Here is a 14354-nt window from a genome sequence, read left to right as displayed (position 1 = left end):
GTTTGAGGTTTTCTTTGAAATAAATTTTGCACCTTGAGAGCTGCTGTGAGGCAGGAGAGTGCTTTGCAACTGGGAGGGACGGGTCAGAAAGTGCTGGTCTTCCTGGTGGATATTTACTTCTGATTCTAGGTCTTTGAGTGTCAGAGGTTTGAAAACAGGTAGCAGATGCACAGGGATTAATCCAGTCAATTAGATCCAGAGAGAAAGCAGTAAACAAACTGAAGAACTTTTTAATAGCTATTTGATTGTTTTGTGAAATAAGCATGAGTGCGATGAATAGGCTGGGCCAAACCTAAAGTAGTTACTTGACTCCACTGGTGATATGGAATTTGTATGTTTTGATCAGGAACAGATTTCTCTAGCTGGAATCAAGCAGAGGAGGAGCCAAAGGAGGAAAATTGTCTCTGTTAAAACTGTTTGGAGGGCACTGACTGAGAGATCTAGTAATTAGGTATACAACTAAGTCAGGGCAGCTGTTTGCCTAGGTTTTTTTTTCTGCTACGTGACTTTTAGCTACTTGGTCATGTTGTATTGCAAGATAATACAGTCACAGAAACGGTTTAAATTTCTTTATGTAAGAAACTTCTAGTCAACCATGTCACAGTAATGTCTCAAGGCAAATTGCAGCAAAACTTGCAAAAATGTTTTGCAAATGATTTAGGATGTCATAAACAACATTTGTCTGGGTTTAGTGATACTGAGATACCATAATTATTCAGATAAGACTTTGCCTCTCCAGTGATAACAGACAGGTGATTAAGAAAATGTATGAAAATAATACTATGTCTCATATGCCTCCTTCTCACACGCTACTCAACAAGGATAATATTTTTTTTCTTTCAACAGGCTATTGTGAGGCTGCTTTATTGCTTATAATTGTACCAGTAATTACTTGAGCCAGAATCTCCTGACATGAGAAAATAACATTTTCCAAACCCCAATAAACTGAGCTGAATGAAGATTCAGAGATACATACAGGACTTATTATTGGTGACCTATAGAAATGATAGGTGTATAATTATTTCTAGAACATTTGAGCCAGCAGTTACTTTAGCCATTTAAGCAGTGGAAGCATGTTTAAGAATACTTTTAGTAGAAGCAGTAAAAGAAAGTATTTAAAACACTATGTTTTAAATGTGAGGTAGGAACCTAGAGGTTTGGAAAACAGCAAATTCTAAGATAAAACTACTTTTTACAAACAATTTAAAAGCTGAAATTATGCACATTCACTATTAAAGTAGCTACAGCAAATATAACTTTTTCCATGTTAGACAATACAAAGGTCAGCCATCATTATGGTGTTAAAATCAGAGGATAAATTAGAGATACTTAATAAGCACGTGTTTCAACTTTATTGAACAAGATGCCTCAGAACACGTATCCAAATATTAAGCATTGCAGAATTGTTGTGGAAACCACTGCAAAATAACATTAGCATATACTTAACTGTGGGTCAATTGTCAAAATAGCAATCATAAAGGAGGAAATGGGAGGAGAAGAGACAGAAAGATAGGAACACCCAGCACAAAGTAGGTTTCAGACTTCTAGTGGCTGTGGGTAATATTGAACTTTTAATTCTCATTCTTTGCCTAATTTCCATCCATCTAGATCCCAAACAACCATCACCAATCAAAAAAAAAAAAACCCCAACATTAAGTGGAATACTTTTTAAGGAGCTCTGGGGAAATGAGACAAAATCAATTTCTGAAAAACTCATTGTGCCCTTATTTGGAAAAGGAAAAGGTCTGAATTTCACTCTCCATTGTATCTATGCAATTACAGCAGAACAGAATGTGTCCAGTAATTTTACAGTTGGGTTTATGCCATCTGCAGAATAATTCTGGTCCCTCTGATATTGTCTTCTCCTATAGGTTTATGGGCTAGAAGTGATATACGTAGCAGATATTAATTGCTAGCATGAAGTATTTGTCAATGTAATTTCAGATTTGGTTTTACAGAAGTGCATGCGCTACTAAAACATTTGAAGGTTATTTGTTTGACCAGTTCTGTTCAGCTGCAAAGTTACAGTTCTTTGTTCACTACACAAGACTGGTTTACTAGAGAGCTTTGACTTCTCTTTCTCCACTCTTAAATGTGAGGAGTGAAACTAGCTCAGATGGTCCAGGCTGTACAGGTGACCGCTGAGATCACTTGTGTTCTTCATGAGGCCATCATATGCAGGCGGCCACCTAGAAGGACTAATGATTATCTTGGCAAAAGTGTAAGTCTTGAAGCGTCTCAGCAAGGACACAGGGCTTCCTACTTTTCCAATGGTTGGCACAGAATATTAGGTACAACAGGAAGGAAGTAGAACACGAGTTTCTCATTGAGTTAGTAGGACTTCTTTTTCAAGCCAAAATTTAATTATCAAAAAACATCTTTAAGACAATATGAATGTGTACCTAAATGGATTTCTAGAAGTAATGATTCATACATCAGAACAGTCCTTCCAGCACATATGTATCTGTTCTTATTTTTAAAACTCCTAGAATGTAGAAAGACTTTTTAACAAAAATGATTTTTTTCTGTTATGATAAAAAACATTTATACTAATATGTTGCAGCATTTGAGGGAATCTATGCAAGATATAGACTTGTTTCCCTTGTTAGGAAAAAAAATTATAAATAGTTTTCGGATTTCGGTGATGTTAGGGTCTGTATGAAGTCAAGCAAGTTATTAAAACTAACTGCATTTTCCTTGCTGTATTTCTGGCTGACACTGAAAATGCTAAATCATCTGATAAAGGAACTTCTGACCTTCAGTTTCAAGTCCTGTTTGTAAAGTCCTCGGGCAAGTCATTACATTTAAAATCTTTTGAGGATCTCTAAGCATCATTTTCCTTTGTTGTATCTCAATGCAACTAGGAAAGGTCTAGGAAAGGTTGTGTGTGTGTAAAACCAGCCCAAATCCTAAGAACATTGACACTGATTTCAGCTTGGGCAAAGGTGACTTACATAGCAATTTCACTTGACTGGCTTTGAGCAGTGGATTTAAGAGTCTTTCTTTAGCTGACAGAAATTCCTTCTTACCTTCTGTGCAGTTAACCTCATTTTGCAACCTTCTAGTTACAGTATGCTCCAATCCTATGATCTTGCTTGGTCTTAAAGCTCATTTTCAAGGCCAAGATAGGTAGGCTTTAATCCTACTTTTACCATAAAGTAATATTGTGTGATACTGCTGCCCGAAGACTACTTAGGAAAGTTAAACAAAGGCTTAAATTGGGACAACTTTGGTAGGAAGTCTGAGGATGTGTGAGACAGAGCGATACCTCTGATGCAGATGGGTGGGAAAATAATTCAGTTAATGCTGAGTGGAAGCATAGCATCCCAATGACTTCAAAAAGTAAAAATATCCTTATGAAGATGGATATAAGGAAGTGATACATAAAAAAGCTACACAAATACTAAGAAATCCCCTACAAGGTGAAACTTTGTTTTAGTTAAGGGGCTAAACGCTCACTCAGGACATAGGGATCCTTCCTTTAGCTCCCTTTTTTGCACAAGAGGATCCACGTTTCCCACCACTCATGTGAGTGAGTCCCTCACCTGGCAGAACAGCCTGGTTTGGATTGCATCAGCTGTTTGTATTGCTGTTTCCCTTTGCACAAGATCATAGAATCATAGAATCGTTTAGGTTGTAAAAGACCTTTAAGATCATTGAGTCCAACTGTCAACGATGCCCACTAAACCATGTCCTGAAGTGCCTTGTCTACGCACTTTTTGAATACCTCCAGGGTTGGTGACACTACCGCTTCCCTGGGCAGCCTGTTCCAATGCCTGACAACCCTTTCAGTAAAGAAATTTTTCCTAATATCCAGTCTAAACCTCCTCTGCCGCAACTTGAGGCCATTTCCTCTTGTCCTAAAGTTCAACAGTCTTTGCTGACAGGACTGGGTGTCAGGACTCCTATCCATCTGCTGAATGTCTGAGACACTAAATACAGTCATGAATCGCCTCTTCTCTACTTCTCAGTGAATTTTCAAATGTTTTATGGAAAGTTAGGCAGCTTTTTCAGCAAGACTGAGGTGTTTCTCCACCCAGAGAATAACAATTAAGGACACTCACCAGGGTCTGGAGAGTAGGAAATGTGGGTTAAAGTGTCTCCAGGGCAAAGAGGCAGCAGCAGATCTGCAGTGCTGAAAAGAAAAGGCAAATCCTGCAATGCAGTTCTTTTTGTTTGCTTCCTAGAAGGCATTTTCACATAAAAGAATGAGGCATAGGGTAAAAAAGTGCTCGGGCTATAGATACAGTAAGAGGTCCATGTCGACTAATCTGGAGACTCATTATTCTGTAATTATTTTGTTATATGTAAACATTATTTTTCTGTCTTCCTGTGCTTTTTTTTTTTTTTAATCTTACAAGGGATGTCATTCTGCAATGCAAATAATTTAGAATCCAGTTCCCCTACACTGAACACTGATAATTGCCTCCAGAAAACTTAAAAACTTAAAAATGCTTTGTAGTTGGAAGGATGGAAGGAGACTCAATGCATCTTATTGAAAAACCTCACAGCGATAGTCTCCATGGCCTTGGGATTGCGCACTTGTTGCAGGAGGTATCAGACAGCCCGTGCCTGGCAGCCACCCGGGAAACACAAAAGTGAGAGCAGGTTCATGCGGTGTCCTTCAAGATGCCAGTTCAATATGCACAGCCTGTAGAGGTGGAAAGCAGGAGCTGGCTCCGGTCAAAGGCTGTACGCAGAAGGGATCAGCGCAGCCTGCTGCTGGGGAAGGCCAAGGGGATAGTCCCTGCGGAGAAGAGTTGATTGAACGTGGAGTTCTGCTGTCAGCCTTATAAAGGCCCTAAAGTCCTTACCAGTGGCATTCGTATGGATGATCCAGGTTAGCTGAACATTTAGGGTTAATTCCCAACTTTAACCTCAAAAAATCAGCTAAAAGCAATCTTTCTGTGTAGGAGTTAATTAAACCCTGAAGACCCAAATAGGCCTTATGAAGCTAGAGTAGGGAAATACTAGACCCTTGAGAGAATGAACATGAGCGTGGATATGTTAAATGAAGTTCGGGGAGGAATTATCCCTTGCATTTTGTTTTACTGCTTATTGAGGATAGATGGAAACGCTGTGAGGAACTTTTCCCACACTGTTCCAGATTTGAATTGACTGAGAGCCTGTGCAACCCAGCTAACCTTGAACCTTTTGTTTTTATTCTTTCTGCTATGACCTTGGTTTTATACAAGGTTGCTAAAGCTTGAAAAGTAAATTGCAGGTCTAGTGGGTAACAGCAGCTCAGAGCCTGCAACATACCCCGTGTGTCTGTTTGAATGGCTCTAATGAGGCCAAGGGCGCTTTGTTTTGAAGTCTAGAAGCATGACTGCTCTTGCAGAATCTGCTCTTTGCAAGGAAAATCATGCCTCATTTGCACAAAGCTAAGACCGTTGGTTTGCCTCTGGTCGCCATCGCCCTGCATTCTCTGGTTGAGTACTGATGTGGAAGTGCTACAACTCTGGTCTAATTTTTGTCTCTTTTGGTTAAGCCTTTGGCCAGCTGATGGTCAAGCTCATTTGGTCACCTGTTCATAAGGCCTTGAAATTTTCTTGGAAGTAGCCTTAGAAGTCATTTATGATAATAAATTCTACTATTCTTGCAGAACAACTGTGTTTCTTTTCTAATACAAGTAAGCTTTTATCAATCAGTACTCGTACAGCAACTTTGGCAGGCTTTTGCTTTTCATGCCTTGCTTCACAAATTGTGCTTTGATTTGGGGTCTTTTTTGAGAAATACAAAAGCAAGTTAGTGACATAAAATGGTTCTTGAAGCAAAATGTGGAAATCATAATTTATAAAGGGACATCAAACATAAGCCAAATATAAAATTCTACTGCAGGCTTGATTTTATTTACAGTCAAGAAAAACAGATTAATATTGGAACAAATTTATTAATCCATACTTGTTCCAGAGCTTTTCAGACTTTATACGTAGCAAGATAGCAAATGGATGATAAAAGAAAACCCAGGAAATCAGTAACTCAGAACATCAGATTGTTTTACTAGCTGGGATTTATTCTGTTACACTCTCTTTCTCTCAATAATTATTGTTAGCAACAAAACACTACAGTAAATTACTATGATTTAACACTCATCTGAATCAAAATAGCAGCGAGCAAGTGCACATCTGACTGACACCGCCGCAGGCCAGTGTTGAGACTCCCTGAGTGCCTGCACTCTGTGTTTCTGCCCCCACAAACGCTCTCTGCCCTTGCTCTGGGGAAAGAACACGTGTCCAGCCTGCAGCAAGGAGGACCACGAGAAGTGAAGCGCTGCTGACACAACAGGGAAGCAACTGTCCCAACCTTCCCAGGACACTTTGATTCCTGGAAAGCTCCAGCCCAGAAAGTGCTCCCAGTGCTAACGCCACCAGTACATTCCTTTTCCCCTGGAGCCCAGGAGCAGGTGGCCCTCGTCCAGGTGTCCCTCACCCAGGTGTCCCTCACTACACTAACGAGGAGCTATGAATTAGCACAGGCTGGGAGCACAGGAAGCTTTTCTGCTTCGGATCTTTTCTGTAGCTCGTGCTGCTTCTGTGTGTGGAGGCAGTACTGTGGGGTGGCAACGCTGCCTGCATGGTGAGTACTGAAGTGCACCATTGGTGTGGGCTCCTGGAGCTGCAAGAGTGGCTTTGAGTAGCCCTGTTTCCTTATTGCTGCTCAGGTGGGGGAAGAAGGGCACATGGAGGTAGGAAGGTATGTGCTACCAGCCTGGCTTGTTCATCTTGGAAAAAGCGGTGAATGGTGTGGAAAGTGTATGCCCTGTGCGGGCAGGCTTGCTTTTTTTATCTGGGTCATCTTGCTGTTGTGCTGTGGGGAGGGAGGCTGGCTGAGCGGCACGACTGGCTCACTCGTGGGCAGCCTTGTCCCAGCCTTGTGTGTTCCTGTCCTGCTGGTAGGTAGGAGTTCTGGTTTGGGCATGCACCTCCTTGCAGTGCTATTGCTGTGGGAAGTGATTGCTTGACCTGTAGTGTCTATTTTGGAGAGTTGCTATGTTGCAGGTGGTGTTTCTCTCTGCTAGTGGGCAGTGTAATAGATGGTTTGGTCCCTTGTGGAGCGTGGTTTTAACTTGCCTATCAAGCTGGGGTTTTTTCCTTTTTCTCTATTTTGCAAAAGAAATATGAAATGTGAGTTATGTGGGGGTGGTGTACAGCTGTGCTGCATAGCCTGGCTTTCTGTTCACTCTCACAGCATGACAGGATTCTAGCTCTGGTCTATGGCTTTCTGTCCCCAGCTCTCTCCCTCCTCTCACCTTTGCTAATAGTAGCTGTGGTGATGAGGGGGAATTCTTCCTGGAATTACACAGTTGATAGATGAAGGTTGGGCTGCAATCTAAAAAGCCTTCAGTTATCACCCATAATCTACTTCATTTCTTGAGCTCAGATATTCAAGGCTGTATCTCAGTCATTTCATTTACTCGTCTGCAAAAATAAGCAGCTACTGTGGTATTCATTTGGAAAAAGTAATCAAAATACAGCATGTGACACATTTAAAAAAAAGCTACAAAAACTGTTACTTCTGTTCTGTGTGTTTAAAATTCAAAACTGAAAAATTCACTCAATTTTGGGTTTTAGGTTTGGGGTTTTTTTCCCAGAATCAGATACATAACACCTGCAATGTTTAGTAAATCTATTTTGCTTTCTCATCTGCAAGCTGAGGTCATCTTTAAAAAGACAAATGCTAACGGATTGAAGAGGAAGAAATTGTATTGCATGTTTGGTTTTGGTTTAGAAATTCTTGAAATTCTTGACTTCCTATTTATTTTGTGTGAATACTTTCTGTGGTCTTTATTGATTTGAATGTCCTGTGCTCTCTGAGAGGTAATAATTCCCTTTGAAACTGAGGACAGTTGGTGTTGCAAAGCTTCTGTAGTGATAGAGGATTGGTGCTGTTTATGTTGAATGGACTTTATTAGTTTCTTGACTGTACATTAGATCTCTCAAAGAGGATTTTGTGAAGCTGAAGTATGTCACTATTACTTCAGTCAGTGCTGCGTTCGATCCTGTTCTGAGTGGGTGAGATCCTGATTTACTGAGTGAAAACCAACCAGTGTGCACAAGCCTCCCAAGTAAATCGGGAATGAAATCCTCCAATGTCCTGATCAAATCCTGATCCTTTCCCTTCGCTCAAGGGAGTGGCTTCTGCAACTCTGCCAAAGCCAGAAGGGCTCTGTGTGAATATTTTGAATGGGTTTTTTTTTTTGCTTCTGCACTGTTCCTGCAAATATCGTTGCAGTTGCTGAAAAGCTTGTGTGTCTTAAAGGTTGGATGAGTTTCTTTTGTCTGAGTCGACATACTAAAAGGAAAGTGGGCAGTTAGTGAATATAACATGCTCTATTTAAAGGTCATTTTGGAAAGTCCTTTTTCTTCACACTTTGCTACTTTCCCTAATGTTGATTGAAAAATGGATCTTCTTTTAGGAACACTATAATCCACAGTTACTATTTTATCTTGATGCATTTAAGCAGAGTGCATCTTTAGCAGGAACTACATGAAAATGTGCCCAAAAGTGAACTGGTACCCTTGTCCCCAGTCATCTAAAGTGTCTGTGTCACAGTTATTGGGTAAATTACTGTGTGGCTTTCTATGACTCAGTGTGTAATCTTCCGTCACGTTAATGTTACCCTTGTTGATTTATGCTTGAGAAGTATTGCTTACAGCCTCCTGATATTTCTCTATATATTTCTAGGCAATCTTACCTTCTCTGCTATCACAATGTCTCCTAGGCTACTTCCTCAACTTTCTTTCTGTAATGTAAGTTTTTTAGTTGTCAATTAATTTTTTTTAATGTTGAAATTTTATATAGAAAATTTAGTTCCTGAGCATTCTGTCACCATAATAATATTGTTCTGTATCTGAAATACTGACAACTTCATTATGTAATTAGGTTGGCTATTTGCTTGTACTTCTAAATGTAATCATAACAGAAACAGTGACTTGTGTAAGAGTAGTCTGTCCCATCAGTGAAGGTTAATGAAGACCTAAATTTATTTATTGGGCTCAATTCCTTCTGCGTATGCTGGAGTGGGACAGATGATCCTACCCTGGTTTTGGTGCAGCCACATCCACACTGGTGAGATGCAGACTTGTTACCTTACTATCTTGGTGTTTCTGCCCAAAATTGATCTTTGCTTCCTTTCTGCATGCTCTGACTGAGGTAGCAAAGCTCTTCCTGCTCCTTTCAGTAAGGAAGAGTTTAAGCAGTTGGAGGGGGTATGTTGGAGCGACCATCTCTCTCCCTTGTGCCCTGTGGGCCTTGCAATATGCCCCATTGCTATGGCATTGAGGGGACAGGCCTGAGGCTTCCCTTGGTTCCTGGGGAGGGAAGGAGAGTATTTTGGGGTGGTGGTATCTCTGGATGCAGCGAGTGTGAAAGGCAGGGTAAGTGAAGGGAGCCCCTGGCTCAAACATTCTCCCCCCGCCACCGGAATTGCTCCATTGCCTCCAAATCGGTCTTCCTGACCCCAAATTGAGGGTGACTGCCCTTCTTTTCCCTTCCCATCCCCTTATTTTGGCTGCAGTAAATGTTCAAGCTGTGCTGCAGTGGCTGAGAAGCCTTGATCCAGCCTGACGTGAGCCATTGTGTTCTGCTCTCCTACCTCTGACAGAAGTGGCTGCGTGCAGCAAGCAAACAGAAGCCCCTTTGGTCAGCCAAGGTGCCACTGCTGCACCTTGTAGTAGCTGGGCAGAGGTAGGAGTGTGTCCTTGGTGTCTCTGCCCTACTGCTTTGAGCTGCTTCTTGAAGTTATGCAATGTATTTGGGGGAAAACATACTCTCTTCTATGCTTGTGAGATGAAAACGTGAAGTCACAAAATTTACTGTAGCCTTGTGCAGCACGAAAGGTTTTGCTACAGCTAATTTTTATTGAACGTGTTTAACCGGTGTTTTTAGTGTAATGGGCAATTACCACTTTAAGAGGGAATATCCCAGAAGCTTGCACAGGGGATTGCTGTGTAAGAGATTACTTAACTGAATGCTTCTGAATGTCAGCATCTTTGCCACAAGAGTCCCTTAATTTCTTACTAGGTGCAGGAGGTAGCAGGTAAGACTAGCCTGTGTTTGGCAGCTCAGCTCTGCAAGTGGTTAATGCCTTAGACGGCAAGGAGGCTAACAAGCTTTGGATGTTGGGCAAACTGGCAGCAAATCAGCTCAGGCTTTCCAGCTGTGCAGGCCCACCAGTGCAAGCAGGATGCAGATACCGAAATTGCTTGTGGAGAAACCAGTCACCACCTGGTTTCGTGCAGGTGGCCCTCAAGCGGAGTGTACAGCTGAGACAGACCTCGGCTTGAGGCTGTGTGGTGCCTCTTGGTGCTGCTTTCAGTCTTCTGCACTGGCTGGCGAGCCCCAGGGCACACAGACTATGAGGCTGGGCCCAACATCGTACCTCAACTCAACCGATGGCACGGTGCAGGAGCACAGTGGGGCTTCTGCTGTGCTAGCCAGTTAGCCCTATTGGGGACATCAGCTAAGCCAAGTCTGCACTGAAGGAGGTTGGTTTACTCCAGATATCTGACCTAGGTTTTCTGTTTTCCAAGGTAATTCTTCCAGTATTTAACTAATCGGTAATATTAAGAACTGATGAATGTAGGATGTGTCAAGTACCTGCAGCCTTAATAATAATTAACAAGGATTAATGTGAAAAGTGTTTAGTTTTCTACAGCTCCTAGCAACCTTCATCCCTGTTCTGCAGGGGCACCAGGTTGGTTGGTAATGCCAGTCTGTTGCACCCTTTAAACTGAAGGAGCCCAATTACCATTGTTGCACTCTAAGCATCAATTTTAATATTCAGTCTAGACCTTCTCATTAAATATAGATGGGGAAGCCAGAGGATTGCAAAGGTGAAGAATTAAGCTGACCACCTCTCTGGTGTTGAGCATTTCATGTTTCAGGAGACAGAGCAGACATGATTTTAATTTGAAAATGTTAAGCTATGAGCTTGGCAGGGGACAGATGCATGCTGCTTTGTTACTGAATGCCACCTTTTATCTGCCACGGTTTCATTTTCTGTTTTTTGGGGGTGACCAGGCATGTACTTCACAACTAAGTAGTAAATTGTTTTAGCAGCATTAGGGACACCTCTTATTGGAGTAAGCAAAATTTCCCCTATGCCTTGCACACGTAGCAACGTGTAGGTGGTGTTTTCTGCTTCTCTCCGTGCTCTGCACAAGTGATGGTGAATATCCAAGTGCTGAACTTGAAGTGGTTAATGCTGAGGCACTGAACAAATACAGCTTCTGCTGAGGAAATGTAGTCATCTTGTTTTAGTAATGAGCTTAAAGCATTTCAACATCTGCTCTCAGGGAGAAAAAGTAGTGTGGGGGATTTTGTTTGCTTGCTTTCAATCAGGAAGAGTAGCTTTTGATAACTTTGGTATAAAACCAAAAAAGCATAGGCAACTGAGACTTTCCTCCATCAAACAAGGATGCATGGCTTCTGTGCAGCTTAAAACCTGCCCCACTATTACTATTTACTTCTAGTATTTGAGACCCATCCACTACAGATTTCATCCATCTAATGCAGGCTTGATTGCACAGGTCATAGGAAACTAGTCAGGCACAGCTTGTTTCTTCCATAGTTGGGATGGTATAGTGACAGATTGAGGATAATATGGGACTACGGTTCTGCTCTCTACTTCCCTGCCAGAAGGCTGCATTTTATGGTAAACTAGAGAGGCTGTTGATGGATCCACGTGTGGTAGTGGGCTGCATGAATCTAACATGATCATTGGGATGTGCTTAGACAATCTCCACTTGCTGTTGAGATTCTGCTTGTGTGTGGTCTGTGTCTGCATTGCCTTCTGCCACTGTGCACTGACAGCAGGGTTGCCTTCATCGCAGGGGGTGACCAATCCTTTAGCTGAAGGGTCTCCATCAGCAGGTCTTCCATGTCATTTCCCTCCAGTTTGACAATTGTTTACTGTCAATGGATGTACTTTGAAGTGTTCTTTTTGTGCCTCAGTCTTTCTGTGTTCCTCCCAAATTTATGCCTGTACGTTGAAGACAATACATGTGCATGTTCCATAGGTACAAATATCCTACAGAATAAAGAGGCTAAAAGTTGGCTACTTGCTTGAAATCTGTGTGTGTATGTGCTGAAGGGCAGAGTCCTTTCTGTCCCAAGAGGTCCATCCTTTTTGGTTGCAGTAGGTAGCAAGAATCACTGGAAAGGGCCGAAGAAACTCTTTTTTTTTTTTTTTTTGTTATGCCTCAGGAGACTGAAGTAATCTGCAGGAAAAGTTTCTAATGCTCTGCTCCTATTTTGTTCTTCTCTTAGGCAATCTCTGGGGAAACTTCAGCACACATTTCGTTGTGCAGTCTGATTGCTTTGGAGATTAAGGGATGATCAGTGGCTGGGCCTCTTGTAGTTGAGCATTCAAGGCTTTCCAGGAGCCCTTTGGCAGCCAAAAATGGCATCAGACAGGTGATGCACTCCAATGGCTGGATGTAAACATCTGAAAGGGACAGGGGAGTGTTACTTCTTTGCCCCTAGCAATTTTTTTCCTCCCCCATTCTACAATGCTATTGACACTTCAGAGACCTGACCTTTTCTCAGTGTTGGCACTTGGGGTAAATCATCCTTTAAGAAAATGTTTCCTGGAGCTGTTTTGTGCCCAGGAGATAATGAATATGAAGTTTAAGTTTTGCTTGCATGGTGCTGCAGCTGATTAGACAGGTAAGTGTCAGCCTTGGCCCAAAAAGCTATGTGCAGGTGTTTTGGGTTTGTGTGTTGGGGTTTTGGTAGTGGGGAAGGGTTTACAGGGGTGGCTCCTGTGAGAAGCTGCTAGAAGCTCCCCTGGCTCCACGTCGGACCTGCTGCTGGCCAAGTCTGAGCCCATAGTGATGGTGGTAGTGCCTCTGGGAGAACAGATTTAAGAAGGGAAACCTGCAGTGAGGGAGGGGATCACAATGTGAGAGGAACCCCTCTGCAGATCCCGAGGTCAGTGAGGAAGGAGGGGAGGAGAGGATGCCCCCGCAGCCCTGGTGAGGTGGCAGGCTGTCCCCCCCCAGCCCATGGGGGGGAGCGGAGGCCCCTGGAGATGGCCGTGACTCCATGGGAAAGCCCACGCTGGAGGAGTTTGTGACTGAAGGACTGCAGCCCGTGGAAGGGACCCACATGGGAGCAGTTCGTGAAGGACTGCAGCCCGTGGGAAGGACCCCTGTTGGAGAAGTTGGTGGAGAACTGTCTCCTGTGGGAGGAACCCCACGGTGGAGCAAGGGCTGAGTGAGGAGTCCTCCCCCTGAGGAGGAAGGAGCGGCAGAGACAAGGTGTGAGGAACTGACCCCAACCTCCATTCCCTGTTGCCCTGCACCACTGGGGGGAGGAGGTGGAGAAATCGTGAGCGGGGTTGAGCCCAGAAGGAGGGAGGGGTGGGGGGAAGGTGTTCTAAGGTTTGGGTTAACTTCCTAATATCTTTGTTTTGATTTGATTGGTAGTAAATTAAATTGATTTGTTTCTTCCACAAGTTGATTCTGGTTTTTGCCCGTGACCATAAGTGGTGAGTGATCCCTCCCAGTCCTTGTCTCGACCCACAAGATTTTCCTTATGTTTTCTCCTCCTGTCCCACCGGGGGTGAGGAAGGAGTGAGCAAGCAGCTGCCTGGTCCTTTGTTGCTGGCTGGGCTGAAACCATGGCAGCAGGAAAGGAGGCTTCACTTGGGTGAAGACTTGATTGAAATTTTAAAAAGGAAACAGAAAAAAAAAAAAATTAGGTATGTGATGCTGGTGTGGCAGTGTGGCCAGCCTAATAATAGGTGATGTTTACACTGTGGCAAGCAGGAAAAGGCATTTAAATACAGAGAGGGACCTTGGGAATCTCCTTGAAGGAGAGAGAATTTTTTGCTGGCATCTATGTCAGTAGTGCCTGTTTTGGCCATGTTCTAGGTACACATAACCTGGGAGAAAAGGTTATGTAGCTCAAGCTTTGATTGAAGATGAGTGTACATGAATGCATGAGTTCTGGCACGAGGTGATTACATTAAACCTAACTAGTACTAAAGTCATGAACGTAGAATTGGGTTGAGCTACTGACAGAAAATAAGATTTCTCTGCACCTTTTCCCTTTTGTGCATCAAATGGGAAATAGTACTTTCCTCTTTCACAAAGCAGTGGAGGTGTAAGTTATTAGTGCAAAGTATCTTAATACAATTTATAGATAATGCTCTTAAGAAATTTTCTTCTGTACTTTTGTACTGTACGCTGCCAGTGTAAGAGTTGCCATAACACAGCAGAATATTGATGTGTCTAATCCCCCCCCCACTCTGCATCTGGCAGCAGCCATTAGCTAGTACTCAGGAAAGAGGTAAAAATAGGTTAAAAATCACCAAGTAGTCCAGTGCTTTGTTACGCAGGAGATAA

The sequence above is a fragment of the Harpia harpyja genome, chromosome 4 (genome assembly GCF_026419915.1).
Source record: "Harpia harpyja isolate bHarHar1 chromosome 4, bHarHar1 primary haplotype, whole genome shotgun sequence".
In the NCBI taxonomy this organism is placed as follows: Eukaryota; Metazoa; Chordata; class Aves; order Accipitriformes; family Accipitridae; genus Harpia; species Harpia harpyja.
The sequence above is the reverse complement of the archived record's forward strand: the minus strand, read 5'-3'. Positions refer to the sequence as shown.